The sequence below is a fragment of the Ranitomeya variabilis genome, chromosome 1 (assembly GCF_051348905.1).
Source record: "Ranitomeya variabilis isolate aRanVar5 chromosome 1, aRanVar5.hap1, whole genome shotgun sequence".
NCBI lineage: Eukaryota > Metazoa > Chordata > Amphibia > Anura > Dendrobatidae > Ranitomeya > Ranitomeya variabilis.
Window position 1 is genome coordinate 520,978,176 of NC_135232.1, and position 19,804 is coordinate 520,997,979.

Genomic DNA, 19,804 nt, shown 5'->3' on the forward strand with positions numbered 1-19,804 from the left:
GTCTGCGGTCCCTCCTTGCAATCCTCCTCCACTGACCACAAGGCTGCCTGTGTATCCATGTAACCTATTTAAAACTGCATAGAGCCTATTTTTAGTTATTTTAGGCCTAGTAAGCCTGTCTGCGGTCCCTCCTTGCAATCCTCCTCCACTGACCACAATGCTGCATGTGTATCCATGTAACCTATTTAAAACTACATAGAGCCTATTTTTAGTTATTTTAGGCCTAGTAAGCCTGTCTGCGGTCCCTCCTTGCAATCCTCCTCCACTGACCACAATGCTGCCTGTGTATCCATGTAACCTATTTAAAACTGCATAGAGCCTATTTTTAGTTATTTTAGGCCTAGTAAGCCTGTCTGTGGTCCCTCCTTGCAATCCTCCTCCACTGACCACAATGCTGCCTGTGTATCCATGTAACCTATTTAAAACTGCATAGAGCCTATTTTTAGTTATTTTAGGCCTAGTAAGCCTGTCTGCGGTTCCTCCTTGCAATCCTCCTCCACTGACCACAATGCTGCCTGTGTATCCATGTAACCTATTTAAAACTGCATAGAGCCTATTTTTAGTTATTTTAGGCCTAGTAAGCCTGTCTGCGGTCCCTCCGTGCAATCCTTCTCCACTGACCACAATGCTGCCTGTGTATCCATGTAACCTATTTAAAACTGCATAGAGCCTATTTTTAGTTATTTTAGGCCTAGTAAGCCTGTCTGCGGTCCCTCCTTGCAATCCTCCTCCACTGACCACAATGCTGCCTGTGTATCCATGTAACCTATTTAAAACTGCATAGAGCCTATTTTTTGTTATTTTAGGCCTAGTAAGCCTGTCTGCGGTCCCTCCTTGCAATCCTCCTCCACTGACCACACCAATGCTGCCCGTGTACCCCTGGAACCTATTTAAAAGTTCATAGAGCCTATTTATATATTTTATTTAATATTAATAAAGCCATGATGGACTACACTGTACCACGCTACAAGCTCACCAGTCGACACTTCTTTTGCGAGAAAAGCCATCCCAACCCTCCACCAGCATGTAAAAGACCGCATTGTCCATGCACTCTGGCAATCTGTGAGTACAAAGGTGCACCTGACAACAGACGCTTGGACCTGTAGGCATGGCCACGGAAGGTTACGTGTCCATTACGGCGCAATGGGTTAATGTGGTGGATGCATGGTCCACAGGGGACAGCCTACTAAGTCTGTCTGCAGTCCCTAATTCAAATTGTCCTCCACTGTCTAAATCTGAGCTTCAACCTTCTGGCTCTCATTAAGTGCTGTTTTTTAAAAAATTGGTGGTTACGGCCTACTAACGGTGTCTGCCGCTCCCTGGTGCTGTCCTCCACTGTCTAAATCTGAGCTTCAACCTTCTGGCTCTCATTAAGTGCTGTTTTTTAAAAAATTGGTGGTTACGGCCTACTAACGGTGTCTGCCGCTCCCTGGTGTTGTCCTCTACTGTATAAATCTGAGCTTCAACCTCCTGGCTCTCATTAAGTGCTTTTTAAAAAAAATTTGGTGGTTGGGGCATACTAACGGTGTCTGCCGCTCCCTGATGTTGTCCTCTACTGTATAAATCTGAGCTTCAACCTTCTGGCTCTCATTAAGTGCTTTGGGCAGCCAAACTTTTCATGGATCACCTCAGATGTCACTTCGTTATATACCTCTATACCATATGAAGTGGCGTTATTTGCTCTTAAATTTCACATGCAGAAATATAGTGATTTCTCTGCGGACCTTCAGTCCTATGTTATAAAGGTCACCTCTTTTCTCCTGACCAACAATTTTTTCTGCTTTAATCAAATGTATTTCATGCAAATTAGCGGAGTGTCAATGGGTGCTAAATACTCACCTTCCATTGCCAATTTGGTAATGAGTTGGTGGGAAGAATCCTATATATACAATGATGAAAACCCATTTAAGGACTGCATATGTTGGTACGGTAGATACATCGATGATTTGATATTAATCTGGAATTCTGATGTATCTACCGTACAGGATTTAACAAATTATTTCAACGGCAATCCCTTTAATCTTGAATTTATTTCTCGCCAAGATTAAACCTGTATGGGTATGTTTCCACGGTCAGTAAACGCTGCTTGTTTGACGCTGCAGTGTCAAACAAGCAGCGTCCAGATGTTCCAGCATAGTGGAGGGGATTTTATGAAATCCCGTCTCCACTATGCGTGGAAACCCGCACGCGGCGGCCCTGCGACTCCGGACATGCTGCGCGTCTTTTCAGAATGCAGCATGTCCGTACACCTTGCGGGGATGCAGCGTCCCCGCAAGGCATATCACAGGGCCCTATGGCGAGGGGTGCGATGATCCCGGATGTGTACTGTACACATCCGGCACCATCGCGTCCCAGAAAAGGGGGCGGGGCTTAGCGCCGAGCGGCTTCGCCGCTGCGGCGATCCCGCCGGCGAAACGGACCGTGGAGACGTACCCTATAGAGTTTCTAGACCTAAAATTGAAGGGCATACCATATGCTCCTATTGAAGACAAAAAGAGAAATGATCCAGCTGGAGGTGGAGGCAGTTCAAACTTTGTGAGACTTTATTAGACAACTAAACCGATAAATAGTTCTTCAAAATGAAAAATCTTTACATAGCAAACACCTGGCACACCAGTGAGGAGGATCAACGCGTTTCAACTATGAAGTCTTACTCATGATCATGAGTAAGACTTCATAGTTGAAACGCGTTGATCCTCTTCACTGGTGTGCCAGGTGTTTGCTATGTAAAGATTTTTCATTTTGAAGAACTATTTATCGGTTTAGTTGTCTAATAAAGTCTCACAAAGTTTGAACTGCCTCCACCTCCAGCTGGATCATTTCTCTTTTTGTCTTCATTTGCTGTGGGCGCTCACCCTGAACCGTGCTAGGCATTGGCAGGTCTGGGGATTTCGTCCAAGACCGGTAAGCTGACTATATTCCTTTTTTCTTTTGTTATATGCTCCTATTGTTACCTCCACATTTCGGAAAACCACGGCAGGAAACACGATATTGCGCGCAAACAGTCACCATCCCAAACATACAATTAAAAGTATTCCTGTGGGGGAAATGGTAAGAGCAAAACGTAACTGTAGCACACAGAAAGATTATTCACAAGAAATCGAGGGTATAAAAGAAAGACTTTCACAGAGAGGCTATAGTGACTGGCACTTAAAAAGAGCAGAAAAAATCATCGCACGACGACCATGTTTTCACAAAAAACAAAACCAAAGTCTACTTCCTCAAGATCCAATCACTATAGTTCTCCAGTATAGTAATCAGTTTAATTTAATCAAAAAAACGATTATTAATAATTTGACTATTCTAAAAGAGGATCCTGATATAGCCGAAATTTTGAGTAATGGATATAGAATTGTATCCAGAAAAGCACCTTCTTTGGGTTCCAGCTTATCACCGAGCTCTCTCAATACCCCTATTGCACAGCCCTCTCATTGGCTTAGTACGAAAGGCTTTTACAAATGTGGTGCGGTGACATGCAAAACTTGCAAATTTTCGGGAAAACGTTGTAATTTTACTGATGCTAGTGACCAGAATACTTTCCCTATCAAAACATTTTTGAATTGCAACACCAAAAATGTGGTATATATCATGGAATGCACAATGTGTCACCTCAAATATGTGGGGAGTACCATACGTTCCCTAAAAACACGCATCCGTGAACACATTCATGATGTTGAGAATATCAATGTCAACAGAAACATATCACAAGTTTCACAACATTTTATTAATTTTCATCATTCAAATCTTGAGTCACTTAAAGTTTATGCGATTGAAAAAATTCATAAATCATTTAGAGGAGGAGATGTTGAGGTGATCCTTAGAAATAGAGAAACATGGTGGATCTTCAAGCTTGGTACTAGAATACCACATGGCTTAAACAAAAGAAAGGATCTAATGCTCTTCTATTAATCTTCTGACAGCTTATGGACTGCGCATCCGTTTATCTGCTTACTATATGTATAGGTTACATTTTCTGTATGTTTCCCTGTTTTCCTGTTATGTATAATATTTTTTTATTTATTTATCTATTATTTACTATCCATTTAAAATGATTCCTTCCTGTCGGCCGCTTCTACATTGTAACGGCGTCTCCTGCTGTGCACTAATTCACTTCGACTTTGATTGCCTCTAATTTGTTTACTTTGCTCTTTCAGCCTTGGCCATCTATAAGTCCGTAACATTCCAAGGCCGACTCTTTAGTCAAAGAAGCTTGTAGCTCCGTTCATTACGAGATTTACATGCATGTCTCACCTCCGAATAAAGAATTCATATGAGTTCGTGTCCCACTTCAGGCGATTTTGTTTTCCCTTGTAAATTTCTCTCCCTCCCATGTAAAATTGTCATCAACTCAAGTGGATTAGGTTGCTTCCACAAATTTAATTTATATTTAAAAATAGTATTTTTTTCATATTGTCATTAGAATATATTTTATTATATATCATATAAATAATTTTTTCCATATATTTTAGGTTATTTAATTACAATTATAATTAAACTTTGTATAGATCTATTTATTTAATTAATTATTTCAGTGTTAAATTTTGTATGTAGTTTTTCTATGCTTTTTCTGTATTCCTTTTTCCGTAATTCCATCCAACTAGAACATTTGCCTTAGTTCTATTACCATGCTTGTTTTGTGCTTATTTTTCATGTGTGTCCATTCTATTGGATTGATTAATTGTCATGCCGGTGTGCCGACCGGATACCAGTATAAAAGTACGAGACATGACATGTGCCAGGTATCATGATTAAGGGTGCTTAGTCACCGGAAACGCGTTGATCTTGGTTTTTAACCCTTTTGTATGCTGATGTTTTGTCCTTACACCATGCTATTTTCGAGGTGAAATAAAACTATGGACTTTTCACTATATCGTTGAGCTGGATCTTCTCCTTTTTTCCTGTTTGTTCACGCCCTGACACAGCGGTTCCGTGCTCCGAGACCTGCGGAATGTCGGTATGGTGAGATGGACTTTGTTCCTTTACTCTGTTTATTTGTGTCTCCGTGCTTGCCTGGACCCCCATTATTTATTTTGGCAAAAGGATTTATCTTATCTAAACATCAGCATAATGGACTTTGATGCAACAAAATGGATAGGTCAAAAAGACAAAACAAAGCAGAGAAATTGTTTGCATCGTCAGCCACGGAGGAAACTCCTGTGACTAGTAATAAGGATGGATTACTTGATAATTTATTATCTTCAATGCTTAAGGAGAACCGCCTTTGGTGGGACCTTAGTTCACTGAAAAACTATAAAGAAAAAAATGTCATCCCAAGAGGGTTGAGAGTGAAGAAAATTCCTAGCACTGTGTTTTCAGACACCTTTCTTCAGGAGTGGAACACAATTTTATCTGACTGTTCGTTGAAACTAATTGCACTGATAATACAACACGAGGAAAATTCTCTGATTCAGTTGCAACAAAACATCGAGACTATGTCCAGAGAAGTGAAGGACAAAATGACATCAGCACAATTCGATGAGTTCATTAACACCAGTAACTCTAAAATCTCTAAAGCGGAGGAAGCTATTATGGACATAAAAAAACGCAAGTTGGATCGTGATCTTTATGACTATGCTAATGAACAGGTTTATGAGTGGGGAAGGTGGGATAAAATGAACCAATCCCAAAGCTCAATCCTTAAACCCCACAGAAACCGCACGCATAGAAATTGCATGCGAAGACAGGTCACTTTCAGCTCGTCAGATTTGGATACTTCAACTGGAGCCACGGAGGACTCAGACTCTGAACCTGCACAGAGTTCAAAAAACTCCTATTACAAAAAAAGCAAACCTCCGTTTTTCAACAGAAGAAGATCTATCGAAGAAAAGGAAGGAAACACCGAAGCAAACAGAAATCCTCCGAGATATCATCTCAGACGCCAGCGTGAGGTCATTACAATGTTGTCAATATGTCTTCTTTTTCCCTTACAGATGACCAACAAGAACTTCTATCATATGGCCTTAATTTTGTACCAAGCTGCAATTTTGACCTTTTTTCCACGGTTTGTGATGTGAATAGATTTATTAGAAATATCACTCTTAAATTGCATTTTAAGGATGATTCATCAGAGGTAAAAAGCAATACTAATTCTCATAATAATGTATTCAGGTCTCTTGACTTTTCAGACCAGTTATCACTCATGTGTCTATTAGAACTACAGGAAGAAAGTTTAGAGGCGAGTAAAGATTTAACTATTCCAAAAAATGTAATTAAAGTGCCTAACCCTCATTATTATCCTGTCCAAGCACGCAAACCTGCTATGGACAGATTTCAAAATGTGATGGAATCTCAGTTGAGAAATCTCTCTGAAGGCACGCGGGACAGACACCTGCACAATAGTAATCTTAAACCCAGGTTACAGAAGGCATTTTGTGAACTACAAAATAATGACGACCTTGTCATTAAAAACTCTGACAAGGGTGGGTCCGTTGTTATAATGGACAAAGCTAATTATATTACATGGGTTAATGACATGCTCATGGATTCAACTGTATACAAGTGCCTGCCTGCCAATCCCACTCTACAAATACAAAATAGAATCCATAGTCTGATAGACGAGGGGCTTAATTTGGGATTATTTAACAAAAAGGAAGGTGACCATCTGAAAGTTTTAAATCCAGTAACTCCAATTTTGTATGCCTTACCCAAAACCCACAAAAATAAATATCCACCACCCATGAGGCCGATTGTATCGGGTATTGGATCTCTGGGTGAGAGGCTGGGGGAGTGGCTGGATCTGCTCCTCCAGCCTCTCGTCCAGAGAACTCCTGGCTATCTTAGGGACAGTACTGATGTCCTCAACTTCATGGAGGAGTTCATATGGCAGCCAAACTTTTCATGGATCACCTCAGATGTCACTTCGTTATATACCTCTATACCATATGAAGTGGCGTTATTTGCTCTTAAATTTCACATGCAGAAATATAGTGATTTCTCTGCGGACCTTCAGTCCTATGTTATAAAGGTCACCTCTTTTCTCATGACCAACAATTTTTTCTGCTTTAATCAAATGTATTTCATGCAAATTAGCGGAGTGTCAATGGGTGCTAAATACTCACCTTCCATTGCCAATTTGGTAATGAGTTGGTGGGAAGAATCCTATATATACAATGATGAAAACCCATTTAAGGACTGCATATGTTGGTACGGTAGATACATCGATGATTTGATATTAATCTGGAATTCTGATGTATCTACCGTACAGGATTTAACAAATTATTTCAACGGCAATCCCTTTAATCTTGAATTTATTTCTCGCCAAGATTACACCTGTATAGAGTTTCTAGACCTAAAATTGAAGGGCATACCATATGCTCCTATTGTTACCTCCACATTTCGGAAAACCACGGCAGGAAACACGATATTGCGCGCAAACAGTCACCATCCCAAACATACAATTAAAAGTATTCCTGTGGGGGAAATTGTAAGAGCAAAACGTAACTGTAGCACACAGAAAGATTATTCACAAGAAATCGAGGGTATAAAAGAAAGACGTTCACAGAGAGGCTATAGTGACTGGCACTTAAAAAGAGCAGAAAAAATCGTCGCACGACGACCACGTTTTCACAAAAAACAAAACCAAAGTCTACTTCCTCAAGATCCAATCACTATAGTTCTCCAGTATAGTAATCAGTTTAATTTAATAAAAAAAACGATTATTAATAATTTGACTATTCTAAAAGAGGATCCTGATATAGCCGAAATTTTGAGTAATGGATGTAGAATTGTATCCTGAAAAGCACCTTCTTTGGGTTCCAGCTTATCACCGAGCTCTCTCAATACCCCTATTGCACAGCCCTCTCATTGGCTTAGTACGAAAGGCTTTTACAAATGTGGTGCGGTGACATGCAAAACTTGCAAATTTTCGGGAAAACGTAATTTTACTGATGCTAGTGACCAGAATACTTTCCCTATCAAAACATTTTTGAATTGCAACACCAAAAATGTGGTATATATCATGGAATGCACAATGTGTCACCTCAAATATGTGGGGAGTACCATACGTTCCCTAAAAACACGCATCCGTGAACACATTCATGATGTTGAGAATATCAATGTCAACAGAAACATATCACAAGTTTCACAACATTTTATTAATTTTCATCATTCAAATCTTGAGTCACTTAAAGTTTATGCGATTGAAAAAATTCATAAATCATTTAGAGGAGGAGATGTTGAGGTGATCCTTAGAAATAGAGAAACATGGTGGATCTTCAAGCTTGGTACTAGAATACCACATGGCTTAAACAAAAGAAAGGATCTAATGCTCTTCTATTAATCTTCTGACAGCTTATGGACTGCGCATCCGTTTATCTGCTTACTATATGTATAGGTTACATTTTCTGTATGTTTCCCTGTTTTCCTGTTATGTATAATATTTTTTTATTTATTTATCTATTATTTACTATCCATTTAAAATGATTCCTTCCTGTCGGCCGCTTCTACATTGTAACGGCGTCTCCTGCTGTGCACTAATTCACTTCGACTTTGATTGCCTCTAATTTGTTTACTTTGCTCTTTCAGCCTTGGCCATCTATAAGTCCGTAACATTCCAAGGCCGACTCTTTAGTCAAAGAAGCTTGTAGCTCCGTTCATTACGAGATTTACATGCATGTCTCACCTCCGAATAAAGAATTCATATGAGTTCGTGTCCCACTTCAGGCGATTTTGTTTTCCCTTGTAAATTTCTCTCCCTCCCATGTAAAATTGTCATCAACTCAAGTGGATTAGGTTGCTTCCACAAATTTAATTTATATTTAAAAATAGTATTTTTTTCATATTGTCATTAGAATATATTTTATTATATATCATATAAATAATTTTTTCCATATATTTTAGGTTATTTAATTACAATTATAATTAAACTTTGTATAGATCTATTTATTTAATTAATTATTTCAGTGTTAAATTTTGTATGTAGTTTTTCTATGCTTTTTCTGTATTCCTTTTTCCGTAATTCCATCCAACTAGAACATTTGCCTTAGTTCTATTACCATGCTTGTTTTGTGCTTATTTTTCATGTGTGTCCATTCTATTGGATTGATTAATTGTCATGCCGGTGTGCCGACCGGATACCAGTATAAAAGTACGAGACATGACATGTGCCAGGTATCATGATTAAGGGTGCTTAGTCACCGGAAACGCGTTGATCTTGGTTTTTAACCCTTTTGTATGCTGATGTTTTGTCCTTACACCATGCTATTTTCGAGGTGAAATAAAACTATGGACTTTTCACTATATCGTTGAGCTGGATCTTCTCCTTTTTTCCTGTTTGTTCACGCCCTGACACAGCGGTTCCGTGCTCCGAGACCTGGGGAATGTCGGTATGGTGAGCTGGTCTTTGTTCCTTTACTCTGTTAATGTGGTGGATGCATGGTCCACAGGGGACAGCCTACTAAGTCTGTCTGCAGTCCCTAATTCAAATTGTCCTCCACTGTCTAAATCTGAGCTTCAACCTTCTGGCTCTCATTAAGTGCTGTTTTTTAAAAAATTGGTGGTTACGGCCTACTAACGGTGTCTGCCGCTCCCTGTTGCTGTCCTCCACTGTCTAAATCTGAGCTTCAACCTTCTGGCTCTCATTAAGTGCTGTTTTTTAAAAAATTGGTGGTTACGGCCTACTAACGGTGTCTGCCGCTCCCTGGTGTTGTCCTCTACTGTATAAATCTGAGCTTCAACCTCCTGGCTCTCATTAAGTGCTTTTTAAAAAAAATTTGGTGGTTGGGGCATACTAACGGTGTCTGCCGCTCCCTGGTGTTGTCCTCTACTGTATAAATCTGAGCTTCAACCTTCTGGCTCTCATTAAGTGCTTTTAAAAAAAAAATTGGTGGTTACGGCCTACTAACGGTGTGTGCCGCTCCCTGGTGTTGTCCTCCACTGGATAAAGCTGAGCTTCAGTCTTTAGGCTTTCAGCCTATAGTATCAGATATTAAACTGCATTTGGCCATCAACTTTGTTTACGGCCTACTAACGGTGTGTGCCGCTCTCTGGTGTTGTCCTCCACTGTATAAAGCTGAGCTTCAACCTTCTGGCTCTCAATAAGTGCTGTTTTTTAAAAAATTTGTGGTTACGGCCTACTAACGGTGTCTGCCGCTCCCTGGTGTTGTCCTCCACTGTCTAAATCTGAGCTTCAACCTTCTGGCTCTCATTAAGTGCTTTTTAAAAAAAATTTGGTGGTTGGGGCATACTAACGGTGTCTGCCGCTCCCTGGTGTTGTCCTCTACTGTATCTACTGTATAAATCTGAGCTTCAACCTTCTGGCTCTCATTAAGTGCTTTTTAAAAAAAATTTGGTGGTTGGGGCATACTAACGGTGTTTGCCGCTCCCTGGTGTTGTCCTCTACTGTAAAAATCTGAGCTTCAACCTTCTGGCTCTCATTAAGTGCTTTTTAAAAAAAAATTGGTGGTTGGGGCATACTAACGATGTCTGCCGCTCCCTGGTGTTGTCCTCTACTGTCTAAATCTGAGCTTCAACCTTCTGGCTCTCATTAAGTGCTGTTTTTTAAAAAATTGGTGGTTACGGCCTACTAACGGTGTCTGCCGCTCCCTGGTGTTGTCCTCTTCTGTATAAATCTGAGCTTCAACCTTCTGGCTCTCATTAAGTGCTTTTTTAAAAAAAATTGGTGGTTACGGCCTACTAACGGTGTGTGCCGCTCCCTGGTGTTGTCTTCCACTGGATAAAGCTGAGCTTCAGTCTTTAGGCTTTCGGCCTATAGTATCAGATATTAAACTGCATTTGGCCATCAACTTTGTTTACGGCCTACTAACGGTGTGTGCCGCTCTCTGGTGTTGTCCTCCACTGTATAAAGCTGAGCTTCAACCTTCTGGCTCTCAATAAGTGCTGTTTTTTAAAAAATTGGTGGTTACGGCCTACTAACGGTGTCTGCCGCTCCCTGGTGTTGTCCTCCACTGTCTAAATCTGAGCTTCAACCTTCTGGCTCTCAATAAGTGCTGTTTTTTAAAAAATTGGTGGTTACGGCCTACTAACGGTGTCTGCCGCTCCGTGGTGTTGTCCTCCACTGTCTAAATCTGAGCTTCAACCTTCTGGCTCTCATTAAGTGCTTTTTAAAAAAAATTTGGTGGTTGGGGCATACTAACGGTGTCTGCCGCTCCCTGGTGTTGTCCTCTACTGTATCTACTGTTTAAATCTGAGCTTCAACCTTCTGGCTCTCATTAAGTGCTTTTTAAAAAAAATTTGGTGGTTGGGGCATACTAACGGTGTTTGCCGCTCCCTGGTGTTGTCCTCTACTGTAAAAATCTGAGCTTCAACCTTCTGGCTCTCATTAAGTGCTTTTTAAAAAAAAAATTGGTGGTTGGGGCATACTAACGATGTCTGCCGCTCCCTGGTGTTGTCCTCTACTGTCTAAATCTGAGCTTCAACCTTCTGGCTCTCATTAAGGGCTTTTTAAAAAAAATTGGTGGTTAGGGCCTACTAACGGTGTGTGCCGCTCCCTGGTGTTGTCCTCCACTGTATAAAGCTGAGCTTCAACCTTCTGGCTCTCATTAAGTGCTTTCTTTAAATAAATTGGTGGTTAGGGCCTACTAATGGTGTCTGCCGCTCCTGGGTGTTGTCCTCCTCCTGAGTGTTCTCCTCCTCCTTGGTGTTCTCCTCCAGGTTGCCTTGTCTGAGCTTCAACCTTCTGGCTCTCATTAAGTGAAGTGCTGTATTAACAAAAAATTGGTGGTTACGGCCTACTAACGGTGTCTGCCGCTCCCTGGTGTTGTCCTCCACTGTATAAAGCTGAGCTTCAGTCTTTAGGCTTTTGGCCTATAGTAGCAGATATTAAACTGCATTTGGCCTACTAGTGTGGTTGGGCCCTTAAAACAGTGTCTGCTGCTCCTGGGTTTGCTACTCCACTGAACAAAGCAATGCCGCCTGTTTAGTCCTGTTACCAATTTTGAACTGCATTTAGCCTACTTTATTCTTTGGCCCTATATCTCTGTTTCCTCCTCATCCTGCCCATTGCCCAGCCACTGCTAGATGAGTCTGCTGGTACATTGACCTAGACCACTACATTCCCCTTGCACTCTACACAGCCAGAATCTGACCCTGCTGAAAGTAAGGTTCCCCTTCCCGCATGTTATACCACTTTACACAGGGACAAAAAAGAAAGGTGCAGATGAAAGTGCAGGTTCCTTCATCAGGTGGGGGGGCATACTCGTTGGTGACGTCACTGGCACAGGGCCCCTCAGAGTACGCAAAAGTTTCGCTGCTGGTGGGAGGCGCCCCCGCCGTGCAAACACACCGCTGTACTTTGAGGGGCCCTGTGCCAGTGCCAATGCGAACGAGTGGGCCTCCCTGCTTGCTCAGGATCACAGCACTTGCAAAGTTGAAATACTTACCTCTCACTGCTCCACCGCCGTGACGTAGTCCATGTTTCCTGGGCCCACTAAAACCTTGAACCAGCCCTACCCCCCACAACTTTTGCCAAATGACCCCCAATTTACAATGCCCAACTATTATTATAAAGTTAATTAAGATTGACAAGCTTCAGAAACAAGAATGGATGTTTTTGGCATTAAAATGGGCACTGTAGGTGTTTTCCTGGCCTCCACTCACTGCCGACTATGCTTCCCCATTGACTTGCATTGGGTTTCGTGTTTCGGTCGATCCCCGACTTTTAGCGATAATCGGCCGACTGCACTCGACTAGACTTTGGACGAAGTCGGGTTTCGCAAAACCCGACTCGATCTTAAAAAAATGAAAGTCGCTCAACCCTACTCTTCAGTTTGTGTCCAATGGAAACAGGAGAAGAGAATCATGACGCAATGACGTCAACTAGCTTACCAATAAAGCAACATGGCTGCCATTACTAGCAGTATGTGGCCAGTGTTTTATATCAGTATTTGTAAGCCAAAACAAGGAGTGGAACAATTAGAGGTAAATTATGATATTAACATAATAACTAGCACCTCTGCTTTTATCACCCACTCCTGGTTTAGGATTACAAAAACTGATATTAAATACAGATGAAATACTGCCAGTTTTAGGACAGCCTTGGTTTGGAGAGGAAAAAGATAGGAGACACGGTCAACACAACCAAAAGTAAAGTTTATTAATGGGAAATATTATTATCATTGTAGAAAATTACTGGTACAGATGTTATTACAACAGGACATTTACACAACATTGTCCTGCCATGACACACGTCCAATATCTGAATCAAAAAAGGCAGCAAATTGGTCCCGCATGTGACCAACGGCTGCAGTTGACCGCAGCGGGTGATGCTGGAAATCGGGCAGTGGGTTTGCAACTGGTTCATCCAGTTCAATGTTGGGTTGCTCCTTAACCATTATATAATTGTGCAGAACCACACAGGCTTTGACCACCTCGTCGACTGTTTCCACTTTTAGATTTATGGTTGATGCAAGAATGCGCCATTTAGCGACCATAATGCCAAAGGTACACTCTACTGTTCTTCGGGCCCTGGTCAGTCTGTAGTTAAAGATCCTTCTAGTGTGGTTCAAGTCCCAACTGGAATAGGGCTTCAGTAGGTTTTCACACATCTGAAAAGCCTCATCCCCAACCATAACAAATGGCATCGGTGGACCTTGAGTGTTGGGGAGAGGTTGTGGCGGTGGAAAATTGAAATTTTTGCCATACACATGGCGGCCCATATCCGAGTTCTTGAAAGTCTTGGAATCGTTGCCACGGCCAAAAGCTCCAATGTCCACGGCGATGAAGCGACAGTTCGCATTGGCTATTGCCATGAGTACAACAGAAAATTTTTTTTTGTAATTGAAGTACTCCGATCCTGTTCTGGCTGGTTTGATAATGAAAATGTGCTTTCCATCCACCGCTCCTAAACAGTTGGGGAAATCACACACACTCCAGAATTTTTCCGCAATTTCAAGCCACATGTCGACGGTTGGTAGGGGTATAAACTCATCTCAGAGTACATTCCACAAAGCCCGGCAGGTGTCCGCAACTATTCCGGACAGGGTGGATATTCCAAGCTGGTATTGGAAGTGGAGGGATGATAATTTCAAACTCGTATCGCCTGCTGAATCACATTTGTAAGAAATTTTTTTTTTATGTGCAACAGCTTTACAAACAGAACAATTTCAATGCCACAAAATTACAAGGTGGGATATGGCAGGCTGTATCACATTTATCAACAGATAATTTTTTTTTTCTTGTGCATGAACTCTGCAGACAGCTTTATTTCACCACCACAAAATTGCAACATATGGGATATGGCGGGCTGTATCACATTTAGCAGCAGAAAAACATTTTTTTTAATTTACATGAGCTATAGAGACAGGTTTATTTGACCGCTACAAAATTACAACGTGGGATATGGCAGGCTATATCACGTTTAGCAACAGAAAAAATATTTTATATAATGACCCTGAGTTTTGCAGACAGCTTCATATCACCACCACAAAATTACAAAATGGGATATGGCAGGCTGTATCATGTTTTGCAACAGAATTTTTTTTTTCTTTCACCTGTATGAGCTCACTTTCATTTCACCGTCACAAAATTACAATGTGGGATACGGCAAGTTGTATCACATTGTCATGCCCTCAGCAGCGGGCCCAGTCTTTCATGGACAGGAAGACTGGTGCGCCTCACACGGTGCTATGCACCTCACTTACCCTGTCCATGGCTCCAGATGATTGGCAGTTCCGTTCCCTGCTAGGAACCTGCAACTGGTTCATCCAGTTCAATGTTGGGTTGCTCCTTAACCATTATATAATTGTGCAGAACCACACAGGCTTTGACCACCTCGTCGACTGTTTCCACTTTTAGATTTATGGTTGATGCAAGAATGCGCCATTTAGCGACCATAATGCCAAAGGTACACTCTACTGTTCTTCGGGCCCTGGTCAGTCTGTAGTTAAAGATCCTTCTAGTGTGGTTCAAGTCCCAACTGGAATAGGGCTTCAGTAGGTTTTCACACATCTGAAAAGCCTCATCCCCAACCATAACAAATGGCATCGGTGGACCTTGAGTGTTGGGGAGAGGTTGTGGCGGTGGAAAATTGAAATTTTTGCCATACACATGGCGGCCCATATCCGAGTTCTTGAAAGTCTTGGAATCGTTGCCACGGCCAAAAGCTCCAATGTCCACGGCGATGAAGCGACAGTTCGCATTGGCTATTGCCATGAGTACAACAGAAATTTTTTTTTTGTAATTGAAGTACTCCGATCCTGTTCTGGCTGGTTTGATAATGAAAATGTGCTTTCCATCCACCGCTCCTAAACAGTTGGGGAAATCACACACACTCCAGAATTTTTCCGCAATTTCAAGCCACATGTCGACGGTTGGTAGGGGTATAAACTCATCTCAGAGTACATTCCACAAAGCCCGGCAGGTGTCCGCAACTATTATGGACAGGGTGGATATTCCAAGCTGGTATTGGAAGTGGAGGGATGATAATTTCAAACTCGTATCGCCTGCTGAATCACATTTGTAAGAAATTTTTTTTTTTTGGGGAACAGCTTTACAAACAGAACAATTTCAATGCCACAAAATTACAAGGTGGGATATGGCAGGCTGTATCACATTTATCAACAGATAATTTTTTTTTTCTTGTGCATGAACTCTGCAGACAGCTTTATTTCACCACCACAAAATTGCAACATATGGGATATGGCGGGCTGTATCACATTTAGCAGCAGAAAAACATTTTTTTTAATTTACATGAGCTATAGAGACAGGTTTATTTGACCGCTACAAAATTACAATGTGGGATATGGCAGGCTATATCACGTTTAGCAACAGAAAAAATATTTTATATAATGACCCTGAGTTTTGCAGACAGCTTCATATCACCACCACAAAATTACAAAATGGGATATGGCAGGCTGTATCATGTTTTGCAACAGAAATTTTTTTTTCTTTCACCTGTATGAGCTCACTTTCATTTCACCGTCACAAAATTACAATGTGGGATACGGCAAGTTGTATCACATTGTCATGCCCTCAGCAGCGGGCCCAGTCTTTCATGGACAGGAAGACTGGTGCGCCTCACGCAGCGCTATGCACCTCACTTACCCTGTCCATGGCTCCAGATGATTGGCAGTTCCGTTCCCTGCTAGGAACCTGCAACTGGTTCATCCAGTTCAATGTTGGGTTGCTCCTTAACCATTATATAATTGTGCAGAACCACACAGGCTTTGACCACCTCGTCGACTGTTTCCACTTTTAGATTTATGGTTGATGCAAGAATGCACCATTTAGCGACCATAATGCCAAAGGTACACTCTACTGTTCTTCGGGCCCTGGTCAGTCTGTAGTTAAATATCCTTCTAGTGTGGTTCAAGTCCTGACTGGAATAGGGCTTCAGTAGGTTTTCACACATCTGAAAAGCCTCATCCTCAACCATAACAAATGGCATCGGTGGACCTTGAGTGTTGGGGAGAGGTTGTGGCGGTGGAAAATTGAAATTTTTGCCATACACATGGCGGCCCATAACCGAGTTCTTGAAAGTCTTGGAATCGTTGCCACGGCCAAAAGCTCCAATGTCCACGGCGATGAAGCGACAGTTCGCATCGGCTATTGCCATGAGTACAGCAGAAAAATATTTTTTGTAATTGAAGTACTCCGATCCTGTTCTGGCTGGTTTGATAATGCAAATGTGCTTTCCATCCACCGCTCCTAAACAGTTGGGGAAATCACACACACTCCAGAATTTTTCCGCAATTTCAAGCCACATGTCGACGGTTGGTAGGGGTATAAACTCATCTCAGAGTACATTCCACAAAGCCCGGCAGGTGTCCGCAACTATTCCGGACAGGGTGGATATTCCAAGCTGGTATTGGAAGTGGAGGGATGATAATTTCAAACTCGTATCGCCTGCTGAATCACATTTGTAAGAATTTTTTTTTTTATGTGCAACAGCTTTACACACAGAACAATTTCAATGCCACAAAATTACAAGGTGGGATATGGCAGGCTGTATCACATTTATCAACAGAGAATTTTTTTTTTCATGTGCATGAACTCTGCAGACAGTTTTGTTTCACCACCACAAAATTGCAACATATGGGATATGGCGGGCTGTATCACATTTAGCAGCAGAAAAACATTTTTTTTTAATTTACATGAGCTATGGAGAAAGGTTTATTTGAACGCTACAAAATTACAACGTGGGATATGGCAGGCTATATCACGTTTAGCAACAGAAAAAATATTTTATATAATGACCCTGAGTTTTGCAGACAGCTTCATATCACCACCACAAAATTACAAAATGGGATATGGCAGGCTGTATCATGTTTTGCAACAGAATTTTTTTTTTCTTTCACCTGTATGAGCTCACTTTCATTTCACCGTCACAAAATTACAATGTGGGATACGGCAAGTTGTATCACATTGTCATGCCCTCAGCAGCGGGCCCAGTCTTTCATGGACAGGAAGACTGGTGCGCCTCACGCGGCGCTATGCACCTCACTTACCCTGTCCATGGCTCCAGATGATTGCCAGTTCTGTTCCCTGCTAGGAACCTGCATCCGTTTGGCAGGTCTCCTGGAAAATGCTCTTAGAAGGCGCGCCCTGCTTCCTGCACATACTTAAAGCAGCAGGGCACCTGTTCTCTATTAGGGCTGCCTGTGCTGTGATGGTCTGTGCATACTTAAGGTCCTCACTTCCTTTGTGAGTTGCTTGGGCAACTTTGTGTTTTGTTCTTTGTTGTCGTTCTCTGGTCCCATATCAGCACTAGCTTATTCTGTCTTGCCTTGTCTTGCCTGAACTAATATCCAGTGTTTTTTCCCTAGTGCTATTGTCCCAAATACCTACCATCTATCGTCGGACACTGATGGTATCCTTGGGCCATGCTGGTTCTCATTCTCCAGTTTCCTGGACCTCTCGCTCCTCCTCTCCCAGTACTTCTGTCCCATTTGTGTCTGACTTTCTGGTCTCTGGAGCTGTTGCAGGTGAGCTTCCTTGGCTGTGCCAGGACTATCCCTGTATAGGGGTTTGCTCACAGGAGCTCCCTTGGGGAAATTCTGTGTTTCAGTCCAGGGGGTTCTCCCTTGTGGGTTCTCCTGCTATATCACCTGAATAAAGCTTTTCTAAATCATTTGAAATCCTTGACCAGCTGGTTCCTAAGGTTCAGCTATCACAGAGTTTCCTCTGCTGCACAGGGGGAATCTCGATCCGTGTCTGCTGCAGTCTCCCATTCTCCATCGGCCGCAGTGGAGCCTGCTCAGTGGAGACGTCGGTCCCAGCGTCTCACTGAGTCTGATTCTGTGCAAAGGGTTATTGCTGCCTCTCCAGGCTCTGCTATTGTACCCTGCACTGATCTACGGTGAACAGGCTTTTCTGGGACTAAGTCCTGCTTTGCACACACTGAGCATGCCCAGGGTAAGATCTCTCAGTGGAGATCAAGGGTCACATGTTCAGGTACTGCAGCCAAATCTATTGGTCTTTCTAGGAAGGTCCTGTAGGTACACAGGCTCTGCAGCAGTCTCTCATTGGTCTTCTTTAGGAAGGTCTTGTACGTGCTGCAGCTATTTGAGGCTCACATGGCTGCACGGCCATGCGCTAGTATCTTCTAAAGTAACATGCTTTGCGCCACTGTGGTCATATGCGTGAATGTGTTCAGGGACCCGGCTGAAATAAGCCCCTAGAATGCTGGCACCTCCGGCAAGGAGTGTTGTGTGCATGCATGACCACTGACTGCTCTGTTCTGGGTAGTTAGCCTGTGTCTCTGTGAGAGATAACAGGGCACAGAGCTCTGCTTTCTCGGCCACTCTGTGAAGCTAACAGAGCTGGTTTATACCGCCATATTGTGCCGCCATTTACTTAGCGGCAGGATATTTCCTGCACGATGGATCCCGGGTTGCGAACGCACCAATCACATCAATAAATATATTCGGTGCGTTACGCAAACCCTAACAGTATACTAGGGCCAGGATCTGGCTAAGTAATGGCGGACGAACAGCGTTTGCAGGGGTACATCCAGCTGCTGGACGGCCGGTTGGCGTCTCTCGAGCGTGCAGCCTCGGCGGTGGATGTTACCGCAATTGCTGTTCAGGCTGCTAACGTGGCTGCAGCAGCTTTACCCACTGCCACCTCTGTTCCGACCTTATCCCACCTTCTGTTGCCTGAAAAATTCTCTGGGGACAGTAAGTCCTGTAGGGGATTCGTGAGCCAGTGCGGTATACATCTCGAGCTCCTGGCTGCACGTTTTCCCACAGAGCGGGCAAAGGTGGGATTTGTAATTTCTCTCCTGTCGGACAGAGCTTTGGAGTGGGTTACGCTGCTGTGGGAGCGCAATGATCATGTGGTGCAGAGTGTTCCTCGGTTTCTGGACACTCTGAAGCAGGTCTTCATAGGACTTCAAGTCACCCATGATGATACGGCGCTCCAACTGCTGGCATTGACTCAGGGTTCGACCATGGTCAGCCAATTTGCCATTCTCTTCCGAACTTTAGCGTCTGAGTTGGAGTGGTCAGATAAAACCCTCATCCCAGTATTTTGGTGGGGGCTGGCTGACCATGTGAAGGACGCTTTGGCCACTAGGGAGATTCCCGCTACACTGGAGGAGCTCATATCTATATCAACTCGCATAGACCTTCGTTTTCACGAGCGAAGTTTGGAGCGAGCCCAGTGTAAGCAGAGGTTTCGGCTGGCTCCCACCTTCGCCAGACCTTTGGAATCTCCAGTCCAGGCATCCGAGTCACATGAGGCCATAGAGGGGTCACGAGCAGGGTCTAAGTCCCAGGCCGCTCGTGCCCTTAAGGTCTGTCATGTTTGCCGGCAGTCCGGACATCTTGCCTCCAAGTGTCCGCAGCGGTCGAGGAAACGTCAGCGTCTAGTGGCAGTTGGAGGAGGTACATTAGACACGGCGACGTTT